Source organism: Thalassophryne amazonica, chromosome 3 (genome assembly GCF_902500255.1).
Source record: "Thalassophryne amazonica chromosome 3, fThaAma1.1, whole genome shotgun sequence".
Taxonomy (NCBI): domain Eukaryota; kingdom Metazoa; phylum Chordata; class Actinopteri; order Batrachoidiformes; family Batrachoididae; genus Thalassophryne; species Thalassophryne amazonica.
In genome coordinates this window covers 104,707,509-104,725,124 of record NC_047105.1, presented here as the reverse complement: position 1 = coordinate 104,725,124, position 17,616 = coordinate 104,707,509, and positions in this window count along the sequence as shown.

The window sequence follows — 17,616 nt, the reverse complement described above, 5'->3', positions numbered from 1 at the left end:
TATAATCATTCAGACAAGCTGCGCTCTGATGTGATCGGCTGATGTCACCACTTGCTCTTTTCACTTCTTTACTCTTGACGAGCTGCACATCGTGTTGGTGATTAGATTACGCTATGTAGCACGACATTTATGCGTGAAAGATTTTTTGAACATTTCAAAATTCTCTGTATGCAATAGCATGCACTGGCACCCCTCTGGCATCTTGTCTGCACTAGTTAAAGATGAGTTTACTCTCCAGCACGACACATCACGACACAGGTCGTGCTAGTGCGTGTGTCAAAGGCATGCTTGTGTCAGGGGGCCTTAAGTTCCCCACGAGTGTGGCTTTGGTGTGTGTGCTGAACTGACAGCAGGTGTGTCCACCCACTGAAGTGGCTGTGGAGAACTGTCATTCTGGACATCCCAGCTGGACAACACGTACTGTGTTTGGACGGACATGGACTAACAACTTCCCACTGTGATGCGCGTGTGTCTGTTTGCTGTCATCACATGGACATAAATAAAAACATAAACAATGTTTTTGTGTTTTATTTAATCCACATCAGCGGTGCGATGTGGTGCACTTTACACTGTGTTCCTGCTCGAAAGACACCATCGCCTGCACGAACCCTCGCAATGGGATCGTGCACACCTGCCAGTTGGCGCAATGTTTTGTGATGTGCTAATTCAAACTGTTCCGTGCTGTTTCGCTGTAATCGACCAAACTTCACACTATGTGTGAAGGGGCCTTAAATGGAAGTAGTTCGGATCCATCAGGAATCTTCCTAGAGCTGGCCACGTGTCTAAACTGAGTGATTGGGGGAAATGGGCCTTAGTCAGGGAGGTGACCAAGAACCTGATGGTCACTCTGTCAGAGCTCCAGAATTCCTCTGAGGAGAGAGGAGAACCTTCCAGAAGGACGACCATCTCTGCAGCAATCCACCAATCAGGCCTGTATGATAGAGTGGCCAGACTGAAGCCACTGGAGTTTGCCAAAAGGCACCTGAAGGACTCTCAGACCATGAGAAACAAAATTCTCTGGTCTGATGAGACAGATTGAACTCTTTGGCATGAATGCCAGGTGTCATATTTGGAGGAAACCAGGCACCATCCCTACAGTGAAGCATGGTGGTGGCAGCATCATGGGGATGTTTTTCAGCAGCAGGAACTGGGAGACTAGTCAGGATTGAGGGAAAGATGAATGCAGCAATGTACAGAGACATCCAGGATGAAAACCTGCTCCAGAGCGCTCTTGCCCTCACACTGGGACGACGGTGCATCTTTCAGCAGGACAATGACCCTAAACATATAACCAAGATATCAAAGGAGTGTTTTCAGGACAAAGAGGAATGGGCATAACTGCAGAAAGATAGGTCTTCATATTCTTGAGGCTGTAATTGCTACCAAAGGTGCATATGTACATGTGATTTCTTAGTTGTTGAAATTTGCAAAATTTTCCAAAAACTCTATTTCATGCTGTCATTATGGGGTGGTGTGAGTAGAACTTTGAAGGAAAATATGAATTGACTCCATTTTGGAATAAGCCTATAACATAAAAAAAAATGTGGAAAAAGTGAAGCACTGTGAATACGTTCCACAGTGTGGTACAGTGATGTTAGCATTTAGGGAACTCTGGAATTTTTTCAATCTCTGCTCTATTTTTGGTTTTGGGTTCCTTTTTTGCTTGAGAATAAACTCTTTTAAGTGGCACTTCTGCTGACACAGGAACAGTCCCTCATCAAGCATTGAGTCATAATGACACAGTGGACAGCGGCAGTGTCCAACAGGTGGGAGGCTAAGGTAGGTGGCTAACTGTATAATTTATCACTTTAAAAACTTTCTTTACATTTCTTGACATAAACTTGCGCACATATACCTCTGTGGGGATCCTCTCCACTCTACCAGGTACTTCTGAGGACATTTTTACCTTTGAGGGTGAAGCAGTTTACTTTCTGCTTTTAACTTGCCCTATTATGTAGCTGTTTAGTCCATCATGGTTCTTACTTTTTAAATCAATTCTGGACCATTTAAAATCATTTTGTCCCAAGTGAAAAGATGAACCCAAAAAATTTTAAAAATAAAGCCATGGTTCAAAATAAAATGTTGGAGTTCACTTTAACAGCCTGGGGCCACTGATATTCACTCACTGCAATTTACACAATTCATGCCTAGGCCCAAAGCCTAGAACATGTTTTATAACAAAGCCAGATCTTGGGGGCATGGGGACTTTTTGTAGCCACTTGAGGTGTCTTTTTGTGGCGTTTGGGTGAATTTTAATGAAACAAGTAAACATACATGAACCCCTCCCCACCACACCCCTATTCTGTTCTTACCATTTTGAGCATATGACTGCCAATGAGGAAATGCTTTCAGTCCTGTTTCTGTTTGTCTGCTTGTTACCAGAATATCTCCAAAACACATGAATCATGCATCGATAGACTGATTGGAGCTGCATCTGAGTGCCTGTGGACAGGGTACTGAATTGTTGTGGTAGAACAGCTGAGCCAGAAGGTGAAGCTCTTGATTTGGCAGTCAGTTTACACTCCTGTCCACAAATATAAATGGCAGAAATGAGATTCCACCATTAGGTATCTGGGCTTACATTTAGGAACAGGATGAGAAGCTCGAATATCCAAAGGGGACCTGGAGTAGACCCCACTGCTTCTTTGCATTGAAATGAGCAAGCTGAGGTGGTTTCAGCATTTAGAGAGGATGCCTCCTGGTAGTCTCCTACAGGAGGTCTTCCAAGTATATCCAGTTGGGATGAGGCCCCAGAGAAGACCCAGGACACTCTGGAGCTGGCGCGAAAATGCCTCAGAATCTCTCAGGAAGGGTTAGAAGACTTGGCCAAGGAGGGAAGTGTGGCATGAGAACCAGACATGACCCAGAACCGGATAAATGGCAGAAAATGAATGAATGAATGACATTTCATACACAGGTAAGCCTTAGTTCAAGGAATATTTGAGTCAAATTAAAATTTGCCCTTCAAGGAACCATCACTTTATCATGGTGGAGAGGTTTGTGTGCCTCTATGAACCTCAGACCTGAGACTTCATGCTCCTGATAAGGTCTCCCATGGCAAATTCGTCTCAGGCGAGGGGCCAATCTAAGAATGGTTCACAATAATCCCATGAATAAATGAGGAAGAGGAAATGTGATCCGGCCCAGAAGAAGCCTGGGGCTGCTGTCTGGAGCCAGACATGGACAGAGGGACCATCACTGAGCACCTGGTGCCCAGGCTTGCCACGGAGCCCGGTCGGGCACAGCCCAAAAAGGTAATGTAGACTTTCCATCTCCAACCACTGGGGTTGGGTGCACTGTCCTATGGGTGGCAGTGAAAGTTGAGGGCCTCGATGGACCAAACCCAGGCATCAGAGGCTAACTCTGGAGGTGTGGAATGCATCTCACTGTGGGCTCAGGGTGTCATCACTGCTTTTTGCAGATGATGTGGTCCTGTTGGGTTCATCGCCTGTGACCTCCAACACTCACTGGGTCAGTTTTCAGCCAAGTGTGAAGGGGCTGGGATGAGGATCAGCACCTCTAAATCTGTGGCCATGGTTCTCAGCAGGAAGCCGATGGATTGCCTATTCCGGGTAGGGAATGAGGTCTTGCCCCAAATGAAGGAGTTCAAGTACCTCAGGGTCTTGTTCACGGGTGAGGGGACAATGGAGTGTGAGATTGGCTAGAGAATCAGTGCAACAGGGACGATGTTGCATTCGCACTACCGTACTGTTGCAACAAAAAGGGAGCTGAGCCAAGAGGCAAAACTCTCAATCTACTGGTCAATCTTCATTCCTTCTCTCACCTGTGGTCATGAGAGTTGGGTCATGGCTGACAGAACTAGATCACGAGTACAAGTGGCTAAAATGGGTTTCCTGAGGAAGGTAACTGCTGTGTCCCTTAGAGATAAGGTGAGAAGCTCTCAGTAGAGCCACTGCTCTTTTGCATTGAAAGGAGCCAGCTGTGGTGGTTCAGGTATGTGGTAAGGATGCCCCCTGGGCACCTCACTAGAGAGGTGTTCCAGGCACATCCAACTGGGAGAACACTCTGGGTAAGACCCAGAACTAGGTGGAGAGATTATATCGCCACACTCGCCTGGGAACACCTCAGTATCCCCCAGTCAGAGATGATTAATGAGGCCCAGAAAAGGAAGTTTGTGGTCCACTGTTGGAGCTGTTGCCCCACCGACCTGGTGCAGGATAAGTGCTTGAAGATAAGCGAGTGATGCAGTGGACAATCCCTCTGCAGTGATATTCTCAGTCACCCGCCTTTCAGATTGAGAGATGTCTGCGTAGATCTCATGGTGTCATGGTGTAGATGGACAGAGGTATTTGATGATATCTTTGCAGGAGAGTGAAGGTCCAAGTCTTTCAGATCCGGGTGCTTCTTGTTATACTGTGTGGTTATGAGGCAGTGATTGGATGTCTTTGGTGTTTGGTCTTTGGACAATCCTTGAGTACCTTCAGAATGATTTTGTAGCAAATGAGCGGTTACTTACTGTAGGGAGACTAAGATAAGGAGAATCACTTGCATAGCAGGGGAACATTAGTTATGAGATGTTAACCATGTGGAACATCTCTCTGGGCATGAAGATCCAGCACATAGGTGCCTCAGTGTCGAGGACACCCGTGGCTGGAGAAGGCCAAGGGTGTGCCCAGGTTTCACCTCTCTGTGGTAGATCGATGGTTACTATTGAGAGGTTTGGATGGGTCGATGCCTGACTAAGTGGTTCCCATCTAACACCCAAAGCAGTTGGGTTGTGTGTGTGTGTGTGGATTTGGCAACATGCGGCACCAGCACATACTCTCTGACCAGAGCAGACTTTACTTTGTTGTACTATCTCCCTCTCATTTTCAAGTTATTTGCTGATTGGTGAAACAGACGCCCCCCCGTCTGTACCATAACTTGGTAAAAAGAACAAAGCTGAACCTTGGCAGAGGTCTGCACTCTTTCTCCTGTTGGATTCACTGTGTGTTTCTTCATCCAGGACAGTTTTATGCCTCTGCTGTTGCTGTGAAGTACACTGCTGCCCTCCTCACTGTGGCATGAGTTTTCTTTCTCTATCTCACCACTTTTCTCTACTCAAACTTGCACTTTTATTTGATTTTTCTCCCTCTTCCACTTCAGTATTTGCACTCCTGTTTCTGTTTGTTGCATTGCTCCATCCCTCCTTCGCTCCTCACTGCTTCCTCCTCTCTGCAGTCCCTCTCCACATCTTGGATTGTGATTGTGAATCACATGAGCATGTTGGGCTGATGAGCGAGGTCGTACAGGCCCGGCAGACCTTGTTGTGCTGAGTCACCGTCAGGCCTCTCTCGCCTTCGTTCACATGCATGCACAAAGTGAGTTCAATCCAAGCTCACCCTCCATGCACTTCTCGCAGTGTTGTGCAACTCTGATGTCAAAGGATTTCTCAGAACTGTCCTACCTTTTCAGACCTCAACTTTAATTAAAATGTTTGTCACTGCTGTCTCAGTCTCAATACTGTGTAAACTGCTTTCAACAGGGTGGTGTTAATTCCAGTTATTATGTGAAAATATGTTCTGTTACATCATCTAACCAATGCAAAGCTAAAGTATAAGTGTCAGATTAGTTATATTTATTCCAGAGATGTAAAAACTATCCATAGCGCACAGTCTAAAAGATATAGTGCAAGTGCATGTGTGGTGCAAACTAAGCAGCAGGGCATAAAGGAATTCTGGTTAGCTGCCTAATTAATCTTTAGATGGGGGACTGTGTGCAAAATGCCAACGCGTGTAAGCCAATTATTTACAGGAGCATCCACAAAATCAAATCAAATCAAATCAAATCAATTTTATTTATATAGCGCCAAATCACAACAAACAGTTGCCCCAAGGCGCTTTATATTGTAAGGCAAGGCCATACAATAATTATGGAAAAACCCCAACGGTCAAAACGACCCCCTGTGAGCAAGCACTTGGCGACAGTGGGAAGGAAAAACTCCCTTTTAACAGGAAGAAACCTCCAGCAGAACCAGGCTCAGGGAGGGGCAGTCTTCTGCTGGGACTGGTTGGGGCTGAGGGAGACAATCAGGAAAAAGACATGCTGTGGAAGAGAGCAGAGATCAATCACTAATGATTAAATGCAGAGTGGTGCATACAGAGCAAAAAGAGAAAGAAACACTCAGTGCATCATGGGAACCCCCCAGCAGTCTAAGTCTATAGCAGCATAACTAAGGGATGGTTCAGGGTCACCTGATCCAGCCCTAACTATAAGCTTTAGCAAAAAGGAAAGTTTTAAGCCTAATCTTAAAAGTAGAGAGGGTGTCTGTCTCCCTGATCTGAATTGGGAGCTGGTTCCAGAGGAGAGGAGCCTGAAAGCTGAAGGCTCTGCCTCCCATTCTACTCTTACAAACCCTAGGAACTACAAGTAAGCCTGCAGTCTGAGAGCGAAGTGCTCTATTGGGGTGATATGGTACTATGAGGTCCCTAAGATAAGATGGGACCTGATTATTCAAAACCTTATAAGTAAGAAGAAGAATTTTAAATTATTTTCTAGAATTAACAGGAAGCCAATGAAGAGAGGCCAATATGGGTGAGATATGCTCTCTCCTTCTAGTCCCTGTCAGTACTCTAGCTGCAGCATTTTGAATTAACTGAAGGCTTTTCAGGGAACTTTTAGGACAACCTGATAATAATGAATTACAATAGTCCAGCCTAGAGGAAATAAATGCATGAATTAGTTTTTCAGCATCACTCTGAGACAAGACCTTTCTAATTTTAGAGATATTGCGCAAATGCAAAAAAGCATTGAATGACATATCCTGATCAAAAATGACTCCAAGATTTCTCACAATATTACTAGAGGATCTGGTTAGACACCATGTTTAAAAGCAGGAAATTAGAGGTCATCCATGTCCTTATGTCTGTAAGACAATCCTGCAGTTTAGCTAATTGATGTGTGTCCTCTGGCTTCATGGATAGATAAAGCTGGGTATCATCTGCGTAACAATGAAAATTTAAGCAATGCCGTCTAATAATACTGCCTAAGGGAAGCATGTATAAAGTGAATAAAATTGGTCCTAGCACAGAACCCTGTGGAACTCCATAATTAACCTTAGTCTGTGAAGAAGATTCCCCATTTACATGAACAAATTGTAATCTATTAGATAAATATGATTCAAACCACTGCAGCGCAGTGCCTTTAATACCTATGGCATGCTCTAATCTCTGTAATAAAATTTTATGGCCAACAGTATCAAAAGCAGCACTGAGGTCTAACAGAACAAGCACAGAGATGAGTCCACTGTCTGAGGCCATAAGAAGATCATTTGTAACCTTCACTAATACTGTTTCTGTACTATGATGGATTCTAAAACCTGACTGAAACTCTTCAAATAGACCATTCCTCTGCAGATGAACAGTTAGCTGTTTTACAACTACCAGTTCAAGAATTTTTGAGAGAAAAGGAAGGTTGGAGATTGGCCTATAATTAGCTAAGATAGCTGGGTCAAGTGATGGCTTTTTAAGTAATGGTTTAATTACTGCCACCTTAAAAGCCTGTGGTACATAGCCAACTAATAAAGATAGATTGATCATATTTAAGATCGAAGCATTAATTAATGGTAGGGCTTCCTTGAGCAGCCTGGTAGGAATGGGGTCTAATAGACATGTTGATGGTTTGGAGGAAGTAACTAATGAAAATAACTCAGACAGAACAATCGGAGAGAAAGAGTCTAACCAAATACCGGCATCACTGAAAGCAGCCAAAGATAACGATATGTCTTTGGGATAGTTATGAGTAATTTTTTCTCTAATAGTTAGAATTTTATTAGCAAAGAAAGTCATGAAGTCATTACTAGTTAAAGTTAAAGGAATACGCGGCTCAATAGAGCTCTGACTCTTTGTCAGCCTGGCTACAGTGCTGAAAAGAAACCTGGGGTTGTTCTTATTTTCTTCAATTAGTGATGAGTAGTAAGATGTCCTAGCTTTACGGAGGGCTTTTTTATAGAGCAACAGACTCTTTTTCCAGGCTAAGTGAAGATCTTCTAAATTAGTGAGACGCCATTTCCTCTCCAACTTATGGGTTATCTGCTTTAAGCTGCGAGTTTGTGAGTTATACCACAGAGTCAGGCACTTCTGATTTAAGGCTCTCTTTTTCAGAGGAGCTACAGCATCCAAAGTTGTCTTCAGTGAAGATGTAAAACTATTGACGAGATACTCTATCTCACTCACAGAGTTTAGGTAGCTACTCTGCACTGTGTTGGTATATGGCATTAGAGAACATAAAGAAGGAATCATATCCATAAACCTAGTTACAGCGCTTTCTGAAAGACTACTGTAATGAAACTTATTCCCCACTGCTGGGTAGTCCATCAGAGTAAATGTAAATGTTATTAAGAAATGATCAGACAGAAGGGAGTTTTCAGGGAATACTGTTAAGTCTTCAATTTCCATACCATAAGTCAGAACAAGATCTAAGATATGATTAAAGTGGTGGGTGGACTCATTTACATTTTGAGCAAAGCCAATTGAGTCTAATAATAGATTAAATGCAGTGTTGAGGCTGTCATTCTCAGCATCTGTGTGGATGTTAAAATCGCCCACTATAATTATCTTATCTGAGCTAAGCACTAAGTCAGACAAAAGGTCTGAAAATTCACAGAGAAACTCACAGTAACGACCAGGTGGACGATAGATAATAACCAATAAAACTGGTTTTTGGGACTTCCAATTTGGATAGACAAGACTAAGAGTCAAGTTTTCAAATGAATGGAATGGAAGATTGCTGCTAATCCTCCGCCTCGGCCCGTGCTACGAGCGTTCTGGCAGTTAGTGTGACTCGGGGGTGTTGACTCATTTAAACTAACATATTCATCCTGCTGTAACCAGGTTTCTGTAAGGCAGAATAAATCAATATGTTGATCAATTATTATATCATTTACTAACAGGGACTTAGAAGAGAGAGACCTAATATTTAGTAGACCACATTTAACTGTTTTAGTCTGTGGTGCAGTTGAAGGTGCTATATTATTTTTTCTTTTTGAATTTTTATGCTTAAATAGATTTTTGCTGGTTATTGGTGGTCTGGGAGCAGGCACCGTCTCTACGGGGATGGGGTAATGAGGGGATGGCAGGGGGAGAGAAGCTGCAGAGAGGTGTGTAAGACTACAACTCTGCTTCCTGGTCCCAACCCTGGATAGTCACGGTTTGGAGGATTTAAGAAAATTGGCCAGATTTCTAGAAATGAGAGCTGCTCCATCCAAAGTGGGATGGATGCCGTCTCTCCTAACAAGACCAGGTTTTCCCCAGAAGCTTTGCCAATTATCTATGAAGCCCACCTCATTTTTTGGACACCACTCAGACAGCCAGCAATTCAGGGAGAACATGCGGCTAAACATGTCACTCCCGGTCCGATTGGGGAGGGGCCCAGAGAAAACTACAGAGTCTGACATTGTTTTTGCAAAGTTACACACCGATTCAATGTTAATTTTAGTGACCTCCAATTGGCGTAACCGGGTGTCATTACTGCCAACGTGAATTACAATCTTACCAAATTTACGCTTAGCCTTAGCCAGCAGTTTCAAATTTCCTTCAATGTCGCCTGCTCTGGCCCCCGGAAGACAATTGACTATGGTTGCTGGTGTCGCTAACTTCACATTTCTCAAAACAGAGTCGCCAATAACCAGAGTTTGATCCTTGGCGGGTGTGTCGCCGAGTGGGGAAAAATGGTTAGAAATGTGAACGGGTTGGTGGTGTACATGGGGCTTCTGTTTAGGGCTACGCTTCCTCCTCACAGTCACCCACTCGGCCTGCTTTCCCGGCTGCTCGGGATCTGCTGGAAGGGAACTAACAAAAGCCCCCTGAGGTGAAGAAAGTAAGCATCTTGTTCCTGTAACACCTCCTCTCCATCATCATCATTCACCACATCTCCTCCATTCCATAAGGCACAGAGTTGCAGTCCAACAGAGCCTGGACTTTAGACCTGGGCCCGTATCCACGAAGCATCCCAATGTTAAAAGTAGTTCCTAGTAACAATATTCTGAGAAAAATCTTAGAATTCCTCGAATTTTAGACATTTCTTAGAATTTTAAGATGGAAGTTGTCCACAAAGCACCTTAGACCTTAAGAGCTCCTAAGGTACCAAACTGTTAAGAGGAGGGAAGAGGACATTTAAGAGGCCTGGGAGTGTCTTAAGCAGAGATGATGGTGGAAAAGACAGAGAGGAAGGAGAGACATTCTCCGTATGTTGAATGGCAGTGATTCAGTAACACGCTACCGGCTTGATGGTGCAGCGATGTTTGCGGTTGACCTCATCAGGAATGAGCTTACTTTTCCCACCCAGCATAGTAACGCAATAATGCCTGAGATGAAGGTCATCACAACATTGCGATACCTGGCTACAGAAAAAATGTCAATTGCATGTACATGCATATTTGTTTAATATATAATATATAATATAATATAATATATATAATATAATAATATTATATATATATATATAGACGTTATAACTATTTATACTGCTTTTGTTTTTACTTTATCTGTTTGCACTGACAATAAAGGGCATTCTATTCTATTCTAAACTCTATAACATTCATACATTTATTAATATCAAAGATGTCAGCAGCCATAGCCTAAACTCACCTGTTTGAGACAACCTTTGCTTGTGTGCTGCAATCTCTGCTCTCTCTTTGGATTACGGCACGTACCAGTGCTTCTCACACTCGCTGCTTGTGTGCAGTTACCAGCATAGAGAGTAAACTTAACAATAAGCTAATCACAGGTGGTAATAAACTGTACAAAGTTTCCAACAGTGTTTAGAAAAACTCAGCCCTTTTTGTCCCCTGTTAATTACTTAATTTTTTTATGTTAATTTATTGTCTTCATGTATTTATAAATTGTTTAGGTTCCTGTTATCATATACAGTACACACTATTAATATTATCATTATTTTGTTATTATTATTGTTATCAGTATTATTATTATTTTTATTTTATGTTATTATTACTTCGATTTTGAATTGATTTTTAAATGGACCACAATGGAAATAAGTGTTTTCATTTTTCGTGTCATGCATGTATTTTTAATGTATTTACAATAGGGCACCATATGCAAGATATAACCAGCATAACTTCACATGGAAAAATGGTGTACTGTTGTGTTTTTGGCTGCGATCACCGAAGCAGTCGCGAAAAGTTTTTTTTGTTTTGTTTTGTTTTTTCGGTTCCCAGTGGAGAAGAAAAGGTGAGGCGGATGGGAGATGTCAAGTCGTTAAGTGTTAGCCTACACAGCTAACCAGAGTAGCGGCGCTGTCTCGCCTGCAAAACCGCCTCAACACGTTTGTGCTCCAGATCATTAACAAACGACAACACATGTCCACTTTCCCACTGCATCATCTTTTCATTTCACTGCATTTTCACTTTGTTTGTGTGTAATTTGCCCAGAAACCCTTTGAAAATGCTGTTTTTGGTCCCCTGGAAGTAGAGAAATTACATCATATCCGCTTGTTTTACCCCTTTAGCGCCCAATTATATTATGTACTTACAACCAACTTACTGAATCAGCTCACACATACAAGCACGCACGATTTTAATATAGAGATAATCAGCATTTGATTGAAGTACATTCAAACATTTTCAAGCTGTGTAACAATTCATTTAATTTTGTTGAGTTTCATCGTCATGACATTAAGTAATCCTCATGATTACACATTCACGATTTTATTCTCCATTCATAACCAAGAACGTGGAGTGTATTTGTTTTTTTTATTTCTCCTTCCCTTTCTGTGACAACCAATCACAGCTCTTAAAGGACTGTGTCGTACCTAGCACCTGTCGTACCGTAACCCCACCTTAGATAGGAGTTCCTATCCCGTCCTTGCTCAGATTTGCTCTCAGACACCTGTTGGATCTCAGGGTAGGGTTCCATGCCAGGAAATGTTAAGTTAACTTACAAGCTCTTTGAGAGGGCTTGAGTTGCTTCACAGTTACGGGCGCTGTTTTTTTTTGTAATCTAAGTGTAAACAATTTCTGCTGGCAGATGATGTCCTATTAGACCAGCTTGCCAAAACTTGCAGCGGGTATATGACAAAGCCCAAGAATGCCCAAGGTTTGTCATGCCACTGTACACTCCTGTTTTAGTTGTTTTTGTTCCTTTATTCTGCGATGTAAGTACAAAACGGCTTATGGGTTAGCAACTTCACAGAACACCTGTTCATTCTTGACCGACTCTGTACTTTCCGCAAAACAGCAAGACGTATTAGTATTTTGTCAACTTGCCAACTGCTGTGTGCTTCCACTTAATATTATTTTTCCACTTCAACAACTTAAACCTCTAAAGGCAACAAATGTGTCAGTGTAGTTAGGAAATAGTTTGATTTTCATGGCGGATTGACACTTCTTCTGTCTCACATTTCAACCAGTCTGATGTTTGTGATGTAGTCATCTTAGTAGATGGCGGAGACTGGACAATTTAAACTTTGCTTAGATAAATGGCCGCTTAAGCGGCATGCTTTGGCACAATGGACTGGGTCGCGTCTAATTTGCAAACGGAAAGTTTCGCCATGCAATTTGGTTATGTTGCACCAGTGGAAAAGCACCTGGCAGTGTGTTCTAGGCCTGGACAGTCTTGATGACTTGGTGTCAGAAAGGCTGGAGTAGCTACATGCTATATTTACCCAGGCTGTCAGAAGGACTGACCAGAAGCCGTCACATGCTGTACTCACACACCAATGGCCCATTGAGATAAGAGGGACACGTCTGGAAAGACTCAGATTTGAATGACAAACAGAGGTGTGAGGGTTTTAACACAGCAACAGATTGACCTGACAGTTGCTGAGTACCAGCAGGTATTGTTCAGGTTACTTTATAAACACTGCAGAAGATTCTTCACAGCTCTGTGGATGAGGAAGCACACAGCTGCTGCTGGTTCAGCCAAAGACCTACGACAAGATGTTTTAGTGGAGTACTTGGAACTCTTCCTCAATGAAATCAGAGTGCCTACTGCTTAAGGTGCCTTGACGCACGAATTTGAACCGCACACTGGTACGCAATCTGCCGTGCAGGAGAGTAAACTTGTTGTAAACTCACTGTAAACCATGTAACCTGTAAACCATGCACAGTTTTGTGCAAGTGTGCAAAGAAAATTTTGAAATGTTCAAAATCTCTGTCACACATCAATTATGTGAATGTCACATGAACATTGTGCAAACAATTAAAAAACACTTAGTGTGAGTGCGTGTGATTGCGTCAGCGCACCGTATCACAGCGCAGCTCATCTGATTGATTATAATGATATGTTAAATCTATCATAAACAGAATTTTACAGCTACTCATAAGGAATGAACATGCAACTGTTTTACCAAACTATTACAATATAAACATTATAAATAATTACCTTTTAGACTGTTCCAAATGCATTCTCCACCTCATGAAGCACACGAGACAGAGAGAGAGAGAGAGAGAGAGAGAGAGAGAGAGAGAGAGAGAGAGAGAGAAGCTGCAGCTGGAACCATCCTCTGTGATTCCGGAAGTAATTAGAGATGTTTTCAACAGACAACTCTATTAATCCCCTATGAAATTATTTTATATATGCAGCGTCCAGTGGCACAAAGCGCGACATCCAGCTGGGAACACAGTGGGTGGCATTTTCATGATGAACTGCGCGAGAGTGCGGAGCCAAAGTGCGTGCAGGTGTCAAAGCACCTTTACTAAATTAAAAACAGCTCAGATTCTCACCAATGCCCAAGAAGCATGCACACTGCTCAAATTTCTTTGCACAATTTGAAACAAGTGCTGTGTCATATAGATCATGCATATCCCTGTGATCTGCAGGGCAAGCATGGTCAGAGTCAATGAGTATGCAAAATTTTAAAAATGTTTGACTTCTGACAGATACAGGAGAGGACCAGTAAACCTCCTGTTTTGAGTCACGTTAGCATTTTTAACATAATTAGCATTTATTCTTTCACATGTTAAAGAGAAATGTTGGCACAGTTGAACAAGTCAGGGCTTGTTCAAGCAGCCACGTGTAAAGTAGATCTTTTATTTGCATGTAAATAATGCCTCTTTTCTACATGTATGTATCATGTCAGCATATAGGCGATACGCCATCTAGTGTTCACTGCAAAGAAATGGGGTACCGCAGTCTGTTTTGAACCCTACGTGATATCGCGGGATTTGACCACTTGTGGGGACAGTCGTTCCCGTTGTGCAATATATACACAGCATAACTTCACACAGACAAATGTTGTACTGTTTTGTTTTGGCTGCAATCACCGAAAGAGGGTTTTTTTTTTCCGTTCCCAGTGGAGAAGGGAAGACAACGCGAGTGGGAGACGTTGTGTCGGTAAGTGTTAGCCTACACAGCTAACCAGAGTAGCTCCGTTCTCTCACCTGGAAAACCGCCCAAGAACTCAGAGAAAATGCTGTGTTTTTCCCCCGATAGTAGAGAAATGACATCATATGCGTCATATTTTAACCCTTTAGCGCCTGCCTCAAACAAGACTGCGGTGCCCAATTATCTCATTATGGAGACCACAGCAGCCATGTAATCCCACTAATTAGGATGGTTTAAATGCAGAGGACAAATTTTGTTGGATGCATGTATATGTACAATGACAATAAAGGCTGTTATTATTATTATTACTAAACATGAAGTGAGGCCGAAGGGAAAAAAATTCTCAGAGGCCAGGATCCCTACGACTGAAGGGCAATGCCATTTTGAATGAGAGCGCTGCCATTTTGAATGGTCACATGTGCCACCCACTTGATTTGGCCGCGGTAACATTCCGGTTTACTTCCATTTCACATCAGTATCCACCTCATCCGCCATGAGGACCCCATAGAGTTGGATATAGCGAAGCTAGAGGGCGGAGTCACACCTGGCCATATGCCGTCAAGGAACATGTGCTGCCAATACCAAAATGGACAAAAAGCAATGTTTGAATTAATGTTTTAATAATGTGTAAAATGTGGAGCGAAACTAAACTGTGACTTTAACAGTACAAATATGTTCAAATAATCCAATGCCATTGCAGAATATGCAAATGACTGTACAAAAAAAAAAAAAAATGTAATACCAAAACCTGTACAATACAGTTCGATTTTACAAATGTGAATTTTCACAAATACAGTAAAATACTGATAATTAAGGGTTTGGCGCAAGATTCACAACAGCGAAACAGTGAACTGAATTTAACTTAAACACATGCATGCATTCACTCTCTTTAATCCCACAGTCAACTCCAGAGTGTGCAGTGAGCATCATTTTGTGCCAAGCTGAAAATTTCATGTCATTAGGATCTTGGGAGAACGACATCACGAGAATTTATCAGTGGATTTATTTACACTGCATGATGCACCTTTCTGTGTTTAGCGATGATCGAGTCGCGTGTGTGTTTCCATGTCAGTGTTATGCCCAGGTGTTGTGATAATGAAGCCCTGCTATTTCTGCCAGGAAGGTAAGCAATTGAACTCTTTTTATTCTAATTTCATTAATAATATTATTTTAATTTTTTTTTCTAGGCGCAGCCAGGGTGTAGAGGGGGTCTGGTTTGGGAACCACAGAATCTCGTCTCTGCTGTTTGCGGACGATGTGGTTCTGTTGACTTCGTCAAATCAGGACCTTCAGCGTGCACTGGGGCGGTTTGCAGCCAAGTGTGACGCGTCCGGGATGAAAATCAGCACCTCCAAATCCAAGGCCATGGTTCTCAACCGGAAAAAGGTGCTTTGCCCTCTTCAGGTCGGTGGAGTGTCCTTGCCTCAAGTGGAGGAGTTTAAGTATCTCGGGGTCTTGTTCACGAGTGAGGGATGGATGGAGCGTGAGATCGATAGACGGATCGGTGCAGCATCTGCAGTGATGCGGTCGCTGTATCGGACCGTCGTGGTGAAGAGAGAGCTGAGTAGGGGGGCAAAGCTCTCGATTTACCGATCGATCTACCTTCCGATCCTCACCTATGGTCATGAGATTTGGCTCATGACCGAAAGAACGAGATCGCGAGTACAAGCGGCCGAGATGAGTTTCCTCGGCAGGGTGGCTGGGTGCTCCCTTAGAGATAGGGTGAGGAGCTCGGTCACTCAGGAGGAGCTCGGAGTCAAGCCGCTGCTCCTTCACATCGAAAGGAGTCAGTTGAGGTGGCTCGGGCATCTTTTCCGGATGCCCCCTGGACGCCTCGCTGGAGAGGTGTTCCGGCACGTCCCACTGGGAGGAGGCCCCGGGGAAGACCCAGGACACACTGGAGGGACTACATCTCTCGGCTGGCTTGGGAACGCCTTGGGGTTCCCCCGGAGGAGCTGGAGGAGGTGTGTGTGGATCGGGAGGTCTGGGCGGCTTTGCTTGAGCTGCTGCCCCCACGACCCGACTCCGGATAAAGCGGAAGAAAATGGATGGATGGATGGATATTATTTTAATTAATAATTGAACCAAAAACATGTACAAACGACATTTATGGTCCATGTAAGTAAGCTCCTTTTTTAAAATTCATGCTTCAAATACAAACAAAACAGGTACTGTACAAAATCTTGAAATAGTTGCACACATAAAATTAAAAAGTAAGAGAACATAAGGGCATTATTGGATTTCTCCTCTGAGTAATGTTTTGTTTTGTCTTGAAAAAAAAAAAAAGGCATTTGTAGTTGGATAAATCTTGTTCACTCAACATGCACACTGTATTGCACATCCAGGTACTTCATGTCCTTTTTGCTGTCTTTGGTAGTGGCAGCGGGTGTGGCGATTTACCCATTCTGACTCCAAATCTGACTAAATTAAGTACTTATCTTTTGGTGGTTTCTTGTGGCATTTTGGAAATGTGAAAATGCGCTCCTTCTGTTACGGTTCTGACCTGAAAACCAGGCTTGGACCCCAAAGCAGGGAGACTGAATGAAAAGACAATAGGATTTATTGGACCAGGAAGGTGTCACAGAACTAATGCTGCACAAATCGTGAATACAGATTTGGAGGTAGGCAGAGTGGAAACTTGGCCCACGTTGCGGTGGACTCAGGTGGTCGCAGCCCACATAGAACTGATGTACAGGTGGCAGTCCAAGATGAGGAGCTGAGTGGTCCGTGGTCCAGGTGGCCCCCTGGGGAGCTGATGGAGGATGAGGTCACTGTGAAGGAGGAGAAGGCAATGAGAGGGTTGCTACAATCACTCAGACCAAAACTACAGATGGATAGAAAATTGTAGTATGCTAAACAGCGAGTCAAAAAACACTGCAGTGGAACACAGACAGAAAGGCTCTATGCAGAAATAGAGAGGCCAGGTACCAGGTTGCGAACACTGAGTCTCTGGTGCCGATGAGCTGAAGAACCAGGGCTTATATGGAGGCATGTAGATTGCAAGCAGGTGTGCTCATCTGCTCCACAAGGTATGCCACCTGGGAAAGAGAGAGAGAGAGGGCAGGAACCAGGACAACACACAACACCTACCTCGAAATGGTACATGTACATGATAATATCGCCCGCGAGTGATATAAAATCAAATTAGCAGCAGGACTGGCACATTTTCCGTACCAACACAAACCTGGACGATGGTAAAATGATCCTACACAAGATGTTCAATATCCTGATATTTATTCCTACCTCATAGACACACCAGCTATTTATGAAAGTAATTTCTTTTGTAATTTTATATAATTTATGCCGCGTACACATTGTGAATTGCTGGTCTGCCCCA